Genomic DNA, 17,824 nt, shown 5'->3' with positions numbered 1-17,824 from the left:
GAGGCTCCCAGAGACGCATGCTTACAGGGACCCTCTGGACAGCTGCTTCTCTGCTACTGCTGCTTGCTTGCCCACCTCAGTGAGGGACAGCAAAGCTTTTGCAGTGTGTGCTTTGGTTACCCAGCTTTCTTGGACACCACAGCATTTTGGTTTTGTGTTTGTTTTTCTGGGTTATTTTGGTTTTTTGCCAGGGCAAGCGATGGCCCCACACTATCATGCTGCAGCTTGTGCAGCACTTTCATCAAACCGTCATGACGGTCCTGCCCCATCTGAAATCAGACTTCTGCCTTGAGACCCTCGACCTGGATGCAGGACCAGTGCCCTTGCCCCCAACCTTCCAGTCGGAGAGGTGATTTTGGAGGCTGGACACCAGTTCTGACTGGTGGGATTGCCTTGTCCTGAAGCGGTGGGATTACCAGCAGTGGCTCCAAAACTTCCACATGTGGAAGGCCACATTCCTGGAGCTATGTGTCTGGCTCACCCCTGCCCTCCAATGACAGGACACCCACTTACGGCCTGCTATCCCCCTGGAGAAGAGGATCACGATTGCTGTGTGGAAGCTCGCAACCCCAAAAGCTACCGCACGGTGAGACACCAGTTTGGCATGGGGAAGTCCACCATGGGGGCTGTCTTGATGGAGGTAAGGCACTCTCAGGGGACAGTCCCTGTGGAGGGGGAAGGGGGTGGAAAAGGGGGACCATCAGGAAAGGGCAGGGGAAATGGGGGTGGAGTGGGAGTAGGGGAAGGGCCGGTCCCAGAGGGAGGGAGAGCCTCCTAGCCTCACCCACCCAGCCCTGGTGTCCAGGGCAGCCTCAGGGGGGAGTGGCTCCTGGGATCTGGGGGGGAGGAAAGGCAGGCAGGCACCTCCCAAGGGCTCAGGCACCCCCTCTAATTCCCTGTTTTGTGTGTTTCTATATGTCTCCTTCTGCAGGTGGTGAGGGCCATCAACTCAGAGCTGCAGCACAGAATCATTCACCTCAGAGACCTGGACACCATCGTGGTTGGCTTCGTTGTCCTTGGATTCCTGAGCTGTGGAGGGTCAATCGATGGGACACATATCCCAATCCGTGCACCATCAAGCGGCCCAGCTATCAACAGGAAGGGCTACTTCTCCGTGGCACTGCAGGGCTTGGTCGACCACCAGGGACAGTTTACAGACATTTGTGTTGGGTGGTTGGGCCGGGCACATGATGCTGGCATATTTAGGAACTTCTACTGCAGGCTGGAACATTCTTCCCGCAGCAGAACTCTGCAGTTGGGGATGTGCAGATGCCGATTTGCATCATGGGCTACATGGCCTACCCACTGATGCAATGGCTCGTGAAGCCCTGCCCTGGTCACTTGGACCCAAGCAAGGAACAATTTAACGCACACCTGAACCGGGCTCGGATGCAGGTGGACTGCGCCTTCAGGCATCTCAAGAGGTATAACGTAGTGGGGGCTGTGGTGACCCATCAATACAGGCAAACTAGGCAGTCACCTAGGGCGCTAAGATAAACGGCCGTTGAGGGTTTTGGAAGCGGGGGCACCAATCGCATGTTTCGCCTCGGGCGCCAGTTGCCGGCAGATCGTCTAGGGCCACTCCTGAGTGGGAGTGTTGTCTGCTCTGTAACCCGGTGTCCCTCTGCGCTGTGATGTGTGATTCCCACTGACTCACCCACATGTGTATTAGCCCAGACACCTAGGACCAGCCTAACCAGATAACAAGGCTCTTTCCCCAGGGGAGAGACAAAGGAAGGGAGGTGGAGACGAACACCTGGTTTGGGGGCAGGGTCTGGGAGCGAGGTAGTCTTGGGCTGGAACCATGAAGGAAACAGACCCCTAAGAAGGGGGCTGGAATGTAGGGGCCCAGGGACCCCATCTCAAGGGGGCTGAGGCATCCTGGCCCAGACTCCTATAGACATGTCACATCTGTGCTGTGCTGTATCCAGGAGAAGCAATAAACCCTCTCTGTTCTACTGGCTGGTGGAGTCTGTTCTTGCTGTTACTGGGCTGCAGGATCGAAGGAACCCAGACTCGCCATACAAGGGGCAGTTTAGGTGCTTGCTTGCTCACCTCAACGTGGGGGAACGCAACATCCCTGAGGGGGTGTCTGCGTGTTGCGCGCTCTACAACCTTGTGGAGAGCACAGGGGAGGCCTCCCTCCCAGGGTGGGTGACACCGGCTGGTGGTGAGAGGAGGCAGTTTGAACAGCCCCAGACAGCTGTCATCTGCCAGGCTCACCCGGCCAGAGTGAGCATCTGGAAGGCCCTGAGGGAGAGATTCTCTGTAAGAGATCAGTGACTCTCTCCAGGGACTCTTCAATGGGGGCTTGGCCCCCAATACCTTTCCCACCACAACCCATTCCTGCCCCCATTTCCTGGACATTCAATAAAGACAACAGGTTGTGTTCACTTGTAATTAACTGGGGTGGAGGGGGGTTCAGATCCTGTAGAGGACAGGGGGGCTCAGAACCAGGAGTGGTGAATGGGAGAGGGTGTTGTCTGTAGCGCAAGCTCTTGCTGCCTCAGGTCCAGGGACTTTGATGGGCTCAGGGTTGTGTGGGGCCTGGAACTGAAGGGAGCTGGGCAGGAGGGCTGCAGCTGGGTCTGGGATGGCAGAGGGGGAAGGGACGAAAGGGGGGACTGGGCAGAAGGGGAGAAAGGAGGGGGGCAGGAGGAGGGGCAATGGGGACAGGACTTGGGAAGGCCACAATCTCTCTGATTGTGACTCACAATGCACTGTGCTGCTGGACTAGCTCGCCCAACAGGTGCAGGTGTCACACAACCTCTGCATGTATCCTCTCAGTGATGGTTTTCCTTCACTTCTTGTAGCACCCTGTTGTGCTGGCACATGGGGTCCTGGTACACGAGCCACTCCCTGTGGTTTCCATGGACCCGGGTGGGCAGGTGGGCTGGTGTGGCTCAGGGACAGATGGTCTGAGTGTGGAGGACAAAAGGGAAAGGTGGGCATTCATGCATGCACACACTGTCCTGGAAGACATGCCCTCCTTATGAATAACTGTCCTTGGAACCGGGGATGCTGATGTTCCAACATGGCCTGGCCAGTAGCCCCAGCCTCACAGGGGCCCTGAGATGCACAGGGGACAATTCTGCCTATCTCCCTCCCCCACCATGGGGAAGTGTCCGGCCAGAGTGGGTTCCCAGGTATGGGAGAGGGGCCTAGAGCAGCCTGACCCTCTCTGGGCCCCTCCACACACACATTTGCACGTGGCAGCAAGAGCGGGTGGTGCCTCGCACGTGCACACGTGGCTATGTGCTATATGCGACACTCGTCAGCCTGTGTGGGGTCATACGTGTGCCCTTGTGCCCAGCCTGCTTCAGGGAGTGCCTGGAAGTGGGAGCATAGCCCTCCCTGTGGTCGGACGTGTCTGGTGCCCTCCCCAGGCTGTAAGCAGCAGCCCGTGTGTGTTTGGAGATTGGCTCCTGGCACCACGTGTCGCACACTGCCGCTGCACGTGCTTGCACATGCACGGCCAGCTGCACACTGTCCAGCCCGAGCATGACGAGTAACGATCGTGCCCCATCTCCTGTGCTCTCATCTCTCACACCCTGTGTGTGTGGCAACCTCACAGCACTCACCTAATGCTCCCTCCCTGGTGTCTGAAGATGCCTAGGAGGCCTCCTGGGTCTGGGGGACCGGCTCCAGGTGGAGGGTCACACCACTCCCGGTGTCCCCCTCCTCTTCCTGCAACTGCTGGTCATCAGGGTCATCCTCTTCCTGGAGCGCTGGCTGGTTCTGAACAGGTGTCTCCATTCCCAACCCCACGAGCACCCATGGAGACAGGGATCCCCCCCCCCCCCAGGATTCTATGCAGCTCCTCATAATAGGGGAAGTAGCGTGATGCTGCCCCAGAGCTGGAGCTGAGCTCATGGGTCCTGGCATAACCCTGCCACAACTCCTTCACCTTGCTCCTCACCTGGTCCAGGGTGCGGGGGTGGTGGCCTTTCTTGGCCAGAGCCTTGGCCATGTGGCCATAAACGTCTGCATTGCTGCGGCATGACTGGAGGGCCTGCAAGGACACTCCTCCTCAGACCACAGCTCCAACAATGTCTGGATCTCAACCCTGACCAGGATGGGGCCAGTATTTAGTGCCCCTGGGTGGGTCCTGGGATGGCTCCCTGGAAGGGCCAGTGGGTCCTTGGGGGCCTTGTGGCTCGGATATGGCTGCTGGTGTGGCAGGGAGAACTGCACAGTCAGGGTCCTGCCACAGGGTCAGTGTCCTGTGAGGCTGGCTTCCTGCCACAACGCTTGTCCCGGGTTCCTGCGGCTTTAAGACATAGGCTGGAGATAGGAACTATAGAGTTGTGATTAATATAGACGGATTGTCCACTGGGTTTTTCCTGGAGGCCCCTTTTTTCGAAAGGACTTCCTCCCCCGCATCCACACATGCTTTTTTTAAAAAAAGTTCTCTTGAAAAAGACATTCTTCTTTGTAATTTGAGGTTTACCAATTTCGGCAGGAGCACCGCATTTTTTCGATTTAATTTCAAAAGAATGCAATTATTGTGTGGACACAAGTGAAATTTTTTCAAAAAAAGGGCAGGTTTTTAAAAAAAAAAAAAAACAATGTAGACTAGACGTGCCCTTTTGGAAGGTGGGGAATTCGTTTGTGTGTAAGTGGGACATTTGTGTATCTGAATTCATACACATTGGCCTAATTCTCACAGCTACTTTAGAATGGCTAGTGCCACAAACGACTGGAGTTCATCCATTTGCAAACTGATTGCGGGTTAGGAACTGAAATACCCAGACCCAGCTCAGAAAGCCATTTGAATCTTCTTCTGAAAGCCTACAGTGAGTCAGCTTGAGTGTCAATAGCAGGAGGAAGAGAATGGCATTGCTTCTGTCTATCACCATCTCTCTGCCTCATCAGAAGAACTCCACCCCCACTCCACCAGCTGAGATATCACATGACTATGGCAGCTGTTCAGGGATATAATATACCGCACCTGTTTGCATGTAGTTAAGCAGTTATTAGTATTCTAACACAGCTGTAATTTGGGTGGGATGAGGTTGTGATGGCTCAAGTCAGAGTAGCTTCATTGCTTTGTATTAAAGTGGTCTGGAACATACCTTGCAATAAATACATGAATGTACAGGCATTTTAAAAGGGCACTTGGGCAAACTGCAGCTTGGAGTCCTCTGGTTACTTCCTACTCATCAGATTCCCTCCTTGTAAAAGCCTCCTTAGTAGCTCCTGATTTATGGTGTCTGAGAGCACATATCAGCTAAATTGGGAGAACTGCTTTTAAGGAGGCTGGTGTAAAGAGGCACTGATGACAAAGTGGCTTCAGCCCCACATTTGACCTGCAGTACCATGAAACTGATATTCTCAGGTATGAAACTGCCTCCAGATTGGAAATATCAGTGATCCTCAGTAAATTCACCAGCTGCCATCCAAATTAAACAAACGCTCCCTACAAATCCCAAATGGGATTTTTGTGCTTAAGTGATTTTTTTTACCTTGTGTACCAAGTCTATGCATGTGTTCCAAAAGATAGTCAGCTGCTGTAAACGAGTGTGGATCCTTGACTTCAGTAGAACTATGGCAATTGACACCAGCTGAGAATCTGCCCCAAGCTGTTTTCTAGATGTAATGTAACATGACTGAGATAGAATGTGGCAATGCCACACTGGTCCAGAGGGGGTTAATGGGTGCATTCAGCCTTGCCTTGCTGCATGTGCCATAGGTATTAAGCAGAAGAGAGGGCTAAAGCCAGCTCAGGTGGAGGTAGATGGGGAAGGAGAACTGATGTCTGGTTGGCCCTGGTCTTTGTTGATACTTTAAAGTTTAAAGTACAGAATCAGCAGTGCTTTAAATTGAAAGGGTGGCCATGGCATAAGTACAGGGGCTGTGTCTAGACTGGCAAGCTGTCTACACTGGCTGCTTGAATTTCCGGAAAAGCACTGACGATCTCATGTAAAATCATCAGTGCTTTTCCGGAAAAACTATGCTGCTCCCGTTCGGGTAAAAGTCTTTTTCCGAAAGACTTTTGCACGAAAGGCTCAGTGTAGACAGCATAGTAGTGTTTTCCACAAAAAAGCTCCGATCGTGAAAATGGTGATCGGGGTTTTTTTTGCGGAAAACCGCGTCTAGATTGGCCACGGACGCTTTTCCACAAAAAGTGCTTTTGCGGAAAAGCATCCTGCCAATCTAGACGCGATTTTTCTGAAAATGCTTTTAATGGAAAACGTTTCCGTTAAATCATTTTCGGAAAATCATGCCAGTGTAGACGTAGCCAGGGAGAGAGTTCTCCTACTGAGCATTCTAGGTAAATCACCTCCATCAGGGGAGAAAGCTAACAGGTCTGGGAGTCTGGCTCACACTGGCACTTTATAGCATGGCTGCGTCTAGACTGGCATGATTTTGTGGAAATACTTTTAACGGAAACGTTTTTCCATTAAAAGTATTTCCACAAACGCACGTCTAGATTGGAAAGTGCCTTTACGCGAAAGATTTGTTTTTGCACAAAAGCATACGTGGCCAGTCCAGACGTGATTTTGCGCAAGAAAGCCCCGACGGCCATTTTAGCCATGGGGGCTTTTTTGCGCAAAACAGTTCTTCCTTGTCTACACTGGCCCTTTTGTGCAAGCATTCTGGCACAAGAGGGCTTTTTCCTGAGTGGGAGCGTGAAAGTATTTGTGCAAGAAGCACTGATTTTGTACATTACACAGTCAGCGCTCTTGCGCAAATTCAAGTGGTCAGTGTAGATAGCTGTCAAGCTTTTGCGCAAAATCTTGCCAGTCTAGATGTACTCTACTTGTGTGTGTGTGTATTCACACTTCTGAGCCAGAAAGTTACAGCACTGTAAGGTGCCAGTGTAGACTTATCCAGAGAGAGAAATCTGGCAGGAGCCACCATGGGGAGTTGATCTGCTGGTAGAGGGATTTGCTACAGTGTATTTCTCAGTCCAGGTGACGAGTTTCATTTTTTAATTTTTGATGGTCACAAGACCACTCCTGGTGACACAGTGGACATTAAAAAAAAAAAGTCTTGCCTGTTACTGGGGCAATGAAAAGCCATGAATTTGTCCAAAGTGGTTTAAATGCTGAACTGTAATTTGCCAGGAGAGCCATCAACTTCTTCAGCCCATGAGCAAGTTGTGGGAGGGGTACTCCACAGTCCCAGAAGGAGTGGGGCCAGAGGCAGTCAGCTCTCAGTGCTGCTCAATCGCAGCATGCCTGCCACCCCCTAGCTCTGTTTGGAGAGTGCTGCCGGATGCTTCTGCAGGCAGCCCTAAAAACTACCGGGAGTGCACGGCACCTGCTGGCACCACTTCTGTTGCTCCAACTGAAATCATAGGCTCTCCAGACCTCTAACATACAGGCACAAGGGCTGTGTCTAGACTGCCCAGTTTTTCCAGAAAATCTGCCGCTTTTCCGGAAAAACTTGCCAGCTGTCTATACCAGCCGCTTGAATTTCCGCAAGAGCACTGACTTCCTACTGTAAGAAATCAGTGCTTTTTGCGGAAATACTATGCTGCTCCCATTCGGGCAAAAGTCCCTTTTGCGCAAAACTTTTGCGCAAAAGGGCCAGTGTAGACAGCTCAGATTTGTTTTGCACAAAAAAGCCCTGATCGCAAAAATTGCGATCGGGGCTTTTTTGCGCAAAAGCACGTCTAGATTGGCCACGGATGCTTTTCCACAAAAAGTGCTTTTGCGGAAAAGCTTCCGTGCCAATCTAGATGCTCTTTTCTGAAAATGCTTTTAACAGAAAACTTTTCCTTTAAAAGCATTTCCGGAAAATCATGCCAGTCTAGACGTAGCCAAGATGTATAAGGCCTGGAAGTGTAACCCACACACCTACTACACTAGCGGGTTCTTCTGCAAGAACTCTTGTGCAAGAACATGCCCACACTGCCATGTGCTTTTGCGCAAGAGCATCCATGGCAGTGTGGACGTTCTCTTGTGCAAGAAACCTCTGCCGCATGTCCACACTGCCCTTTTGAGCAAGAGCTCTTGTTCAAGAGGGCTTGCACTTGTAAGAAAAGAGCGTAGCTCTTGAGCAAGAAGCCCTGTCTTCCAATGCAATACTGTAAATCTTCTTGCGCAAGAGCAGGCAGGCAGTGTGGATGCTCTGAGGGTTCTTGCACAAGAATGGCCATTCTTGTGCAAGAACCCACCAGTGTAGACATAGCCCGTGTGCTTCACTGTCCCATGTTGTAGCACTTAGACCACTTAAAGTGAGAGATAAGAACAAGGAATCTCTACAGCCTAAGCTGAAAGCCAGCTGGCTTTATGACTTAGGCTGTAGCAGCTCCTACACTGAGGTCCCATGTTCAAATCTGCTGATGATGTAGCATAAAGAGCCTTCCATTCACAAATGGGTTTGGACAGGGCTGGAAGTTGGAAAAATAGGCTGGAAATCCCAGAATAAAAGGACTTTAGGGGGGAGTTCAAGGACCTGCTTTCTTCTGTTCTTGCTGACAATATGTTCAAGAACATATTCTTGAGATATTCGGGTGCTTTTGTTAGGCAGCTGTCTAGAGTGCTCTAGTGTGCAGGAATGATGAACGTGACGGGGTCATGACTAGATGGCTGAATAGAAAGTTCCTTGTGATTCATGTGCTCATGGAAAATTGTAGATGCTGCCATTTCCCGCCCTGAGATGTGTCAACGAGCTTCCTTCGGACTTTGTTTCTCGAGGGCAAGGGAGAGGAGTATGTGAAGAAGCCTTCTGCATAGGTGTAACCTCAATGAAGGTCCAACACCACCAGCCTGATACTGTCTCAGGAAAAGTCACCAGGCTTGGGCTATGTCTAGACTTCAGGCTTCTTTTAGAAGAAGCTTTTCTGGAAGAGATCTTCCAAAAAGACTTCTTCTGAAAGAGAGCATCCACACTGCCAAAGTGCATCAAAAACGTGATCTGCTTTTTTGAAAGATAGTGTCCATTCAGTGTGGACACTGTCTCGTATTTAAGCTGATTACTATGGATGGAGTGGCCAGCAGGGCACCTGTGCTTTTTCCTCTTTCCTCTTCTTTCGAAAGAACTCCCTCTTCCCCATCCACACACACCTTTTTCCGAAAGAGCTCTTTCAGAAAAAGGCTTCTTCCTCGTAGAAAGAGGATTACCAATGCTGGAAAAACTCCTCTGTTCTTTCAATTTTCTTTCCAAAGAATGTGATTGCAGGGTGGACATAATTGAAGTTTTTTCAGAAAAATGGCCTGTAGATGTACCCTTAGTATGCATCTCTGCTGCCCTTCATGTCTTAAATCAACAGTGGTGAACTGTGCCTGCTACTCATATCAGCTTCTGGGATTACGAGGTGGGGTTGCTCCTTCATCTGTCTTCACAATGGAGCCTGCTGGTGCGCTCAACTTTCTCTTAACGTTCCAGCAATCTCCTTGCATGGCGGCAGCAGCAGCTCCCGTTTTCTGTTCCTCTGGGTCTCCTTCTCACTGGCTGCAGGGGCTGGGTTGCTCCACTACTAACCTGGCTCTGCTCCTGAGCTGCTGTGTAACTTTGGGCAAGACTTTGCCCCTTGTTTGTCCCTTCTGTAGAGTGGAGATAACAGACTTGATTTGGAAAACTCTTTGAGATCTGTAGAGGAAAAGTGCTACATAAATATTAGTACCAACTTCTGTTCCACTAACTCAGCCTCTGACACTCTTCCTGTATTTATAGATAGGGCCTAACTTCTGAAAACGTGTAATGATTTTCAGAGCCTGACTTGCAACACCTCAGGCCTCAGAGGGAAGGTGCTCTGCACTTTGTGAAAACCAGGCCACTTTAAGAGGAATCAGACTGGATACTTTAAAAATGAGGCACCCACAACAACTAGACACGTGAAGAATTTTGGCCTGGCAGTAAGAAGGTCTAAGCATAGCAGGTTAGCTTTAACCCAGTCTGGATCACTGTTTCCCACTGTGCATCCCCCCGCCTCTTACCACATGTGCTCCTAAATTCTGTAAGGGTGGCCAGCAATCTTTTCTTGTGAACATTTTTAAAGGAAGACTTTCTTCTCAGTTTGAAATTTATGTCAAAAATCCATTCTCCTCCCACCTCCCTCTGCCTGGGTTTTTGCAATTGAATGTTTGGAGGTTTGGCAACCTCCAAACTTTTGGGTTAAAACTGAAAGATATGTCGATTTTTTTAAAATACAAAAATCCTGAATTTTCAATGGAAAATTTTTGTAGAGATACCTCTTCTTCTTTTTTTTTTTTTTTTTTGACCGGCTAGATCAGTGGTGGACAACCAGTGGCCCATGGGCTGCATGCGGCCCACTGGGGCTCCACCTGCACCCTGGAGCCCTCCAACTTCCTGCTCTTCCTCCTTCCCAGCACTTTCAGAGAAGCTGTCAATTGCTTAATCTGTGCTCTGTTCCCCCTCCTCCCAGACCTGGAACACCATGAATCAGCTGTTTGCAGCATTTTAGCTCTGGGAGCCAGGGAAGAGTGGAGGTGGAGTGCAAATCAGGTGATTTGCGTACTCTGAAACTGCTGGGAGGGAGGGACAGGGCAGGTAATTGCAGGGCTCCAGTGTTCCAGTCCACAAGAGGTGAGTGGGGGAGGTTAGACGGGGGACACAGAGCTGCAGGTAGAGCCCCAGAGGGCCTCAGGCTGCTGCAGCCCACTGGAGTGAAGGAGGTCCACTCGTGTGGCCCACCTACCTTTCCTCATTACCCGCCCCTGAACTACGCCAGTCAGGCTGGTGCTCTCCTCCATTTCCCACCCAGGTAAGCTGTGGGAAAGTGCCTCACATGGCTAGATCTACACGCCTGCCACAAAGCAAGGATGCTTCTTCGGCCCTGACAGTGCAACACAACCAGTTTTGCTGTGTCTATTTTTAGACAGCTGATGAACAAACTGGTGTGAAGCACTATGGGAAGCAAAGATGCAAATGTGGAAGCCCATTACTGCTTTATGGAGGTCACTCTGATCTAATTATGCCACTGTTCTTCCCAGCCCCAGCTTGACCCCGGCTGATCCTGAAACGGATTAACATGTCTTGGTCACTTGAGCGTGTGTTGTGTGTCTGCTCTGGCAAGGCAGCGGCTGAAGGTCTGGCCATATCTCAGTGTTGTTTTGACCCTAGCCTTTTTTTTTTTTTCTGTGCCAAGTCCTTCGCAGACCTGTTGAATAGGGCTTTCATTTCAGTGACCTCTGGGGTCATCTGTTTTCGGAGCATGAAATATGGCTGCCCAGTGGTCAGAAGCAAAGAGATAAACTTCACTGAAGAGCCTTAACAGGCCAATGAGCCGTGACTAATGATGATTGTGGTTTGTCTTTCTGGAGTAAAATTTATTGGGCAGCTGACCACTTAGTGCACTGCCTGGGGGATTAACCCTTTCAGGTACGACTCAGTGCTTAGATTTGCATTGGCTAGAGAGGTCCTCCTTTTAAACATCCTTGCCAAGAGGAGGTTGTTTTCATGCTCCTGAACCACTCCTCTCTCCCACCCTGAGCAGGATAGGGATATAATAGTATAGGCGATTAACCGGTAAGCAAAAGCGTATACGTTAATGCTATAGGCTACATGCATTTCCCTCCCCCCCTTTACCACTAAATTTTTTAGCAGGCTGGCCAGCAGCCCAGCTCAGTCCTGGCTTGCGATAGGTCTGGGACCTACCCCCGTTGCAGCTCTGCATTTAAAGTGTACTAGGAGCCAGGCAGGTGGGCAGCCCAGCTCAGTTCTGGCTTTTGCCGGATCCGGGAACTCAGCCCCTCTCCTAGACAGGGTCTACTTGCATTCCACGCTGCTGCCTCTGATACAGAGCACACTGGCTGCCGGCCCCACCCCTGGTGACTATAGACTAGTTGACTAACTGATAAGAATTCATGAGGTTACTCGACTATTCAATTAACCGACATTTAACATCACTAGAGCAGGACCTTTTACCTTGCCTGGCACTTGCTCCTACCTCAAATTCCTTTTAGCCTCACTCTAGTGTGGGGACATCTTAATCTTTCACCTTTTTCCAAAGAGTCTGTCCTGGGCTGGGTAGCAGCTTTCCTTACAGCTGTAAACCTGCAGCAGATTCCTGCCGTAAGAGCATGCTACTGCCGTATCCCACAGAGCCTCCTCTGCCACTTCCTACAGTTGGGAAAGAAGGGGAGGACTTGAACTCTAAGTGCTGCGTTGAGTTCAACTGAAATGCAGCTGGATCGGGGCTCAGCTGCCAGATTGGAATCCAGGTATAACTGGGGACAGCCCCAGGGTTCAGTTACCAATAGCCAAAGTGCTAAAGACCACTTCTCTTGCCTCATCAGTGGTCTTTAAAGACACACAATTCAGAGGCTCTTGCACTATAACTTACGCTTATTTATTTGATAGTGTGTCCTCGACCTTCTTCCTTCTATCCACCCCTCTTTGTGGGGCTGTGTGAAGGAGTGGAACACTTATTCTATAGCAACACTCATTTGGCGGCTGGTGCATAGGCATTTTTCATTCCCCCCCTTGGGTATTTTGCCCCTTCCTCCACACCTCAGCTCCTGCTCATAGCTCTCTGCTCTCCTCATGCCCCTCCTGCCCACCAACTGCAGAAAGGTGTGGCTGATGGGTGTTGAGCACTGACTAAATTTTTTCCATTTGAGCTTCAAAGCACTCCTGGAGTTGGTGCCAATATGCTTGGGAGTTATAATTAAATTTGGAGAAAGGCAGAAGAGAAATGGGATGGGGTGATAAAGCCAATGGGAATGTACTGGTTATTTACTGGTTAAAGAAAGATGTAGAGAAACTGAAGAGGGTCCAGAGAAGAGGAGCAAAAATGATTAAAGATCCAGAAAACATGAGCTATGAGGGAAGACTGACTGGGCTTTTTTAATTTAGAAAAGAGAAGAGCGAGCGGGGACATGATAGCAGTTGTCAAGTATCTAAAAGGATCACAAGGAGGAGGGAGAAAAATTGTTCTCATTGACCTCTGAGGATAGGACAAGAAGCAATGGGCTTAAAATGTGGCAAGTTAGGTTTAGACTGGACATTAGGAAAAACTTCCTAACTGTCAGGTTGGTTAAACACTAGAATAATTGTCTGGGGAGGTTGTGAAATCTCCTGCACTGGAGATATTCAAGATCAGGTTAGACAGACACCTGTCAAGGATGATCTAGACGGTGCTTGGTCCTGTCGTGAGGGCAGGGGACTGGAGTTGATGACCTCTCGAGGTCCCTTTCAGTTTTAGTGATTCTATGAAGCTCTTGTACAGGTAGGAGTAAAGAAAAGAGCTGATTGGTAGAATAGGTTGTCAGTCACCTGGGGAAACAGAGGTGTGATGTCTCTTGGACACAAAGATTTCTGGGTAGAGAAGTCTTCTACAAAACTCCCCTGGTTTCCAGCTGTGAGTTAGTTGCCAGAGTAGGTATTGTTTAGAGGAAGGTGGTCATATTATAAAAGAAGTTGCTTATCTTTAAAATAAATCTAGGGTTTTTAAAAAACTTCTTTGGGTCATTGGGTCTTGCTACTGGACTATGACAAAACAATCATTTGCCATTTGGAAATGTCAGCTGAGCTAGAGTTGCTCAAAGCAGTTTGAAATTTTGACAATTTTTTAAGTTGAAATTCAATATTTTAACAAATTGTTGTGTAAACTTTAACTTGCTCTAAACTAGAACCCTATTTTCTGACCTAGAGGAAAAGGATGACACCTAAAACATATCCTGCTTATTTCAAAGGAGACTTGTTTGTTTAGGGGAAATCTCTGAAAAAAATTTCTTAGTGGCCTTACCAAAAATCACCAATCTGGGCTTTATGGGATGTCATCACTGGGGATTGTCAGTCCTGAAGAATGCTCCTAAACCTACTTCAGTTACCAAAATCTGCTGACACATAGATGCAACTCCCATTCAAATCAGCGGGTGAGATCTTGTTTGTGGGTTGTGAGGGAAGGCAGACTTCTTTTCAGTGAAAGTTATCCCTGTTTATGTCTGAGGAGAGAAATTTACTTTGGGCTAGCGTGGGGAGGGGTGTTGTGACATCTTTATTGGTAGCCAGAATGCTCAAGCAAACATTGTTACAGCATTCCTTGCTAATATGAGTCTCCCACTACCCCTGAACCAATACAGACTGGTTCCTACAGTTCCTATGAAAACGCCACACTATCCGTCATTGTTCTGTGCCTCAGTTTCCCCATATAAAAATTGGAGATAATATAGATCTTTGTAAAATTCTTTGAGATATATGGATGAAAAATATAGCAAGTGTTAAGAAGTGAGTTATTTTGTATCTTTATCTTATCATGTTTTCATTGAAAATTGGACCCCTCACTCTGTTTTACAGATTTCTGAAAAAAAAAACCTCCCCTTTTTATAGGTAATCATGCATTCCCAAAAGGCACAGTAACTGCTTATGTATTAACAGAATCATTGTACTTCCCTCAGACCTGGTCTACTCTGCAGAACTCCCGTCGATGTTACTACTGTGCTATGACGACTTACTCAGCCTTTGTGAGAGGTATAGAATCAACATCAATTCAATGAAGTTGACAAAGTGTCAGCATAGACAGTGTGTTATTTATGTTGACTGTTACTGAATTTCAGAAGCCCTCCTACAATGCACTGTGCTGACAATCTAGACAAGCAATCCTGGCGAAGATGTGTGTTGCGGAAACGAAGAGCAACATGAAGATGCACACAAGCAAAGTAATTACTGTACACAGATGTAAGTTAGGTCTAGTTGTATGGTGTAGACATACTCTCAGACTCCTGGAGAGGCTGGAGAACAGGAACCTCGCTTCCCCCTTGGAATTTCAACTACTGCTTTTTTCCCAGAATGATCAGCAGGGGTTGCCCTTGGAAAGTCTCTTCTCCCATCTCACCAGGAGAGGAGGTATGTGTAAGGGTCACCATATTTTGGAAAACATATTGGAAAGCAATCAGTATTATAGTCACCAGTATTTCACTTAACACAAGTTTTATAACTGCTATAAATCTTTGGGGTTGTGATTTCTTTATAATGCTATCATATCAGATATATTATATATTTTTGTTAACTATCTTTAAAAAAGCAAAGCAAAACTAGTGTTTTGCAGAGGGGAAAAAGTAAATGTGGTGCAGATTTGACGGATATGCCACAGGCCTCAGTATTCTGCATAGTGCAGCATTTGGCATTGCAGTATGCAGGACAGAGATATTGAATGGGAATATGGGTGACACTGCCTTGTAACATCAGATTTCAAGGACATGGCACCATAATCTGAATGCTGATTCCAGTTTCCCATTAGCCCGTCATTGTTATGACACTTCAGTTCTTTGGAGCCAGGTTGGACTAGTATTCAAGGCTCTCAGGGTTGATGCTTTCCTGCCTTGTACCTGCAGTGCTCAGATGTAACTCTGACTGCTGGAGTAGCTCTTGGTTGATGCTGTGTATGTGAGGCCCAGGGCCCAGGTTTTAGTCCAAGCATCTACACTGCAGTTTTACAGCCCTGAAGCCCAAGCTTCCATCAGCTGCCACAAGACAGTCAAGGGTGTTTTTATTGCAATGTAGAAATTCCCATTGTGTTCTTAGTGGTGCAGCACTTGTGTGTAGTAGGATTCCTATCCTTCTGGGCACATGTGAATTGTGTGAGACACTGGAGGACTCCTTGAACCTGAGTGATTTAACTTGCAAAGTGGGTGGGCTACTCAGCCTGTATGAGTGTGTACCTCCCCGTTCTAATCCACACCTCTATCTGTGCTAATTAGTCTGGGTTTAAAGCACCACTATACTTGTCCCATCCACACAACCCTCTCATCCAAGAGCCTAATCTAATGCTGCAGTGAGGCTGGAGCAGAATAAGACCCTATACAGATCTTGAACAGAGCAGTTCCTAATCTGAAATGCTTTTCCAAAGAAGAAACATTGATTTCTTCCTTGCCAATCTTTTCTCAATGTTGTCCAGCTCTTACATGAAAATGACAAGAGGATTCCTTTAATTATGGTCATTTTCTGGACTCTTTCTGCTTCTGTTTTTTTTGTTTTTGTTTTGTTTTGTTTTGCTTTGTTAAAAACAAAAAAGCAAACTCAGAAGCTGGAAAACTTTTTCACTTTCATTAAAAGTTTCTATTTTTGATTCTTAGATTTTTGAAAAAAATGGATAATTTGGAAAGCAACTTTCCAGCCAAAATATTCAGTTTCATGAAAAGATTACTTCTGATTGAAAAGAATTTTTGACCAAAAACATCAGCCAACTCTTATAATATCAGTATTAAAACTTTCTAGGTTGGTGCTTTTTACAAATTATGTTGATTTTTGTGCAATTTTGGATTAGGAATTTCCTTGAGAATACGAGGGTGAAATATTTACAAACACTGTGATATGCTTAAAATATGGGCTCTTTTGTATTTTGTTGAACTCTTGCAATTGGTCCTATTTTGCAGTAAAACTCTCTTGGCTACATCTAGACTGGCATGATTTTCCGGAAATGCTTTTAACAGAAAAGTTTTCCGTTAAAAGCATTTGCGGAAAAGAGCGTCTAGATTGGCATGGACACTTTTCCAGAAAAGCACTTTTTGCAGAAAAGCGTCCGTGCCAAACTAGATACGCTTTTGTGCAAAAAAGCCCCGATCGCCATTTTTGTGATCGGGGCTTTTTTGTGCAAAACAAATCCAAGCTGTCTACACTTGCTCTTTTGCGCAAAAGCTTTGTGCAAAAGGACTTTTTCCCGAACGGGAGCAGCATAGTGTTTCCGCAAGAAGCACTGATTTCAGACAGTAGGAAGTCAGTGTTCTTGCAGAAATTCAAGCAGCCAGTGTAGACAGCTGACAAGTTTTTCCGCAAAAGCAATTGCTTTTGCAGAAAACTTTCCAGTCTAGACACAGCCTCTTCAGTAAAATAGGTCCATTTGGGATCAAAATTGTTTTTCCCTGTGAAAATGGCATAGTTTCACTGACAAGTTATCAGGTTTGTAGAACTTCACTCAAAGCTGCTTGAAAAACAAAGAGGTATTTTGAATGTTAAAACTTTTTTTTAACTTGAATTTTCATTAAAATCCAAAGAAAGTTTCCACCACCCTGTAGTTGGCAGGAAACAAGTAACACTTTTCTAACAATTTTAATAATCCAAATCACAACAGCTTTCATCAAAAATTGTAAAAGGAGCATGACAAAAATGGAAAAGTTCCATGGGGGGATGGGGGCAGATAAAGTCCCCACAATCACACAAGACGGCCCTTGCTATTCTCCTGGCTCTTCTTCTCAATAACTATCTAGCCCTTGCATTCTTAGTCCTGCTTGATCTCTTGCAGTAAGAGACCTTCCTGAGAATGTTATCACTAAAGAGTACCCAAGCAGGAGATTCAAAAATACAACTCCCTGCCTTTCTTTGTCCAGGTGGAGGACCACCCACAAAACGGGCATGTGATACAAATTCCAACCAACCTCTAACTGACTCCTCTAGGCAGCTAAGTGAAGAGGGGAAAAGGAAGAGATACAGAGGAATTTAAGGGGGCTGGCTGGGTAGACAGAAGGAGCTAGCTGAATAAATATATATATAGAAAGGAGATGAAGAAACTAGAAGGTGGAGAAGGGAAACATGAGGGAGAAAGATGTGGGATACATGGAAGAAAGAGGAAACAGGCGAGGACAAGACAGTGAACTCCCAGTTGCCCACTTCAGAGAGAGACCATTATGTCTCCAATCTCCAGCAAAAGTGATTAGCCAAGACATGATCCAGCCTTAGCTGGTCTGATACAGGGTGAGAGGTCACCAGTACTCTGATAAAAGGGTGTATCTAAAACCTCAGGCAGGGTGGGGGTTGGGTTAAAGGAAATACTGTAACAGAGAGAGAATCTCCAAGCCAACAGACTGCATCCCAGCTCCACAGATGTGCTATATACAATACCCTGCAATCAGACAGCTATATGGATCTCAGTCTCTGCACTGCCTTTCTATGCCAATACATGCCCATTTGC

The sequence above is a fragment of the Pelodiscus sinensis genome, chromosome Z (assembly GCF_052426305.1).
Source record: "Pelodiscus sinensis isolate ZL-2025 chromosome Z, ASM5242630v1, whole genome shotgun sequence".
Taxonomy (NCBI): Eukaryota; Metazoa; Chordata; order Testudines; family Trionychidae; genus Pelodiscus; species Pelodiscus sinensis.
This window is presented reverse-complemented; position numbering follows the sequence as displayed.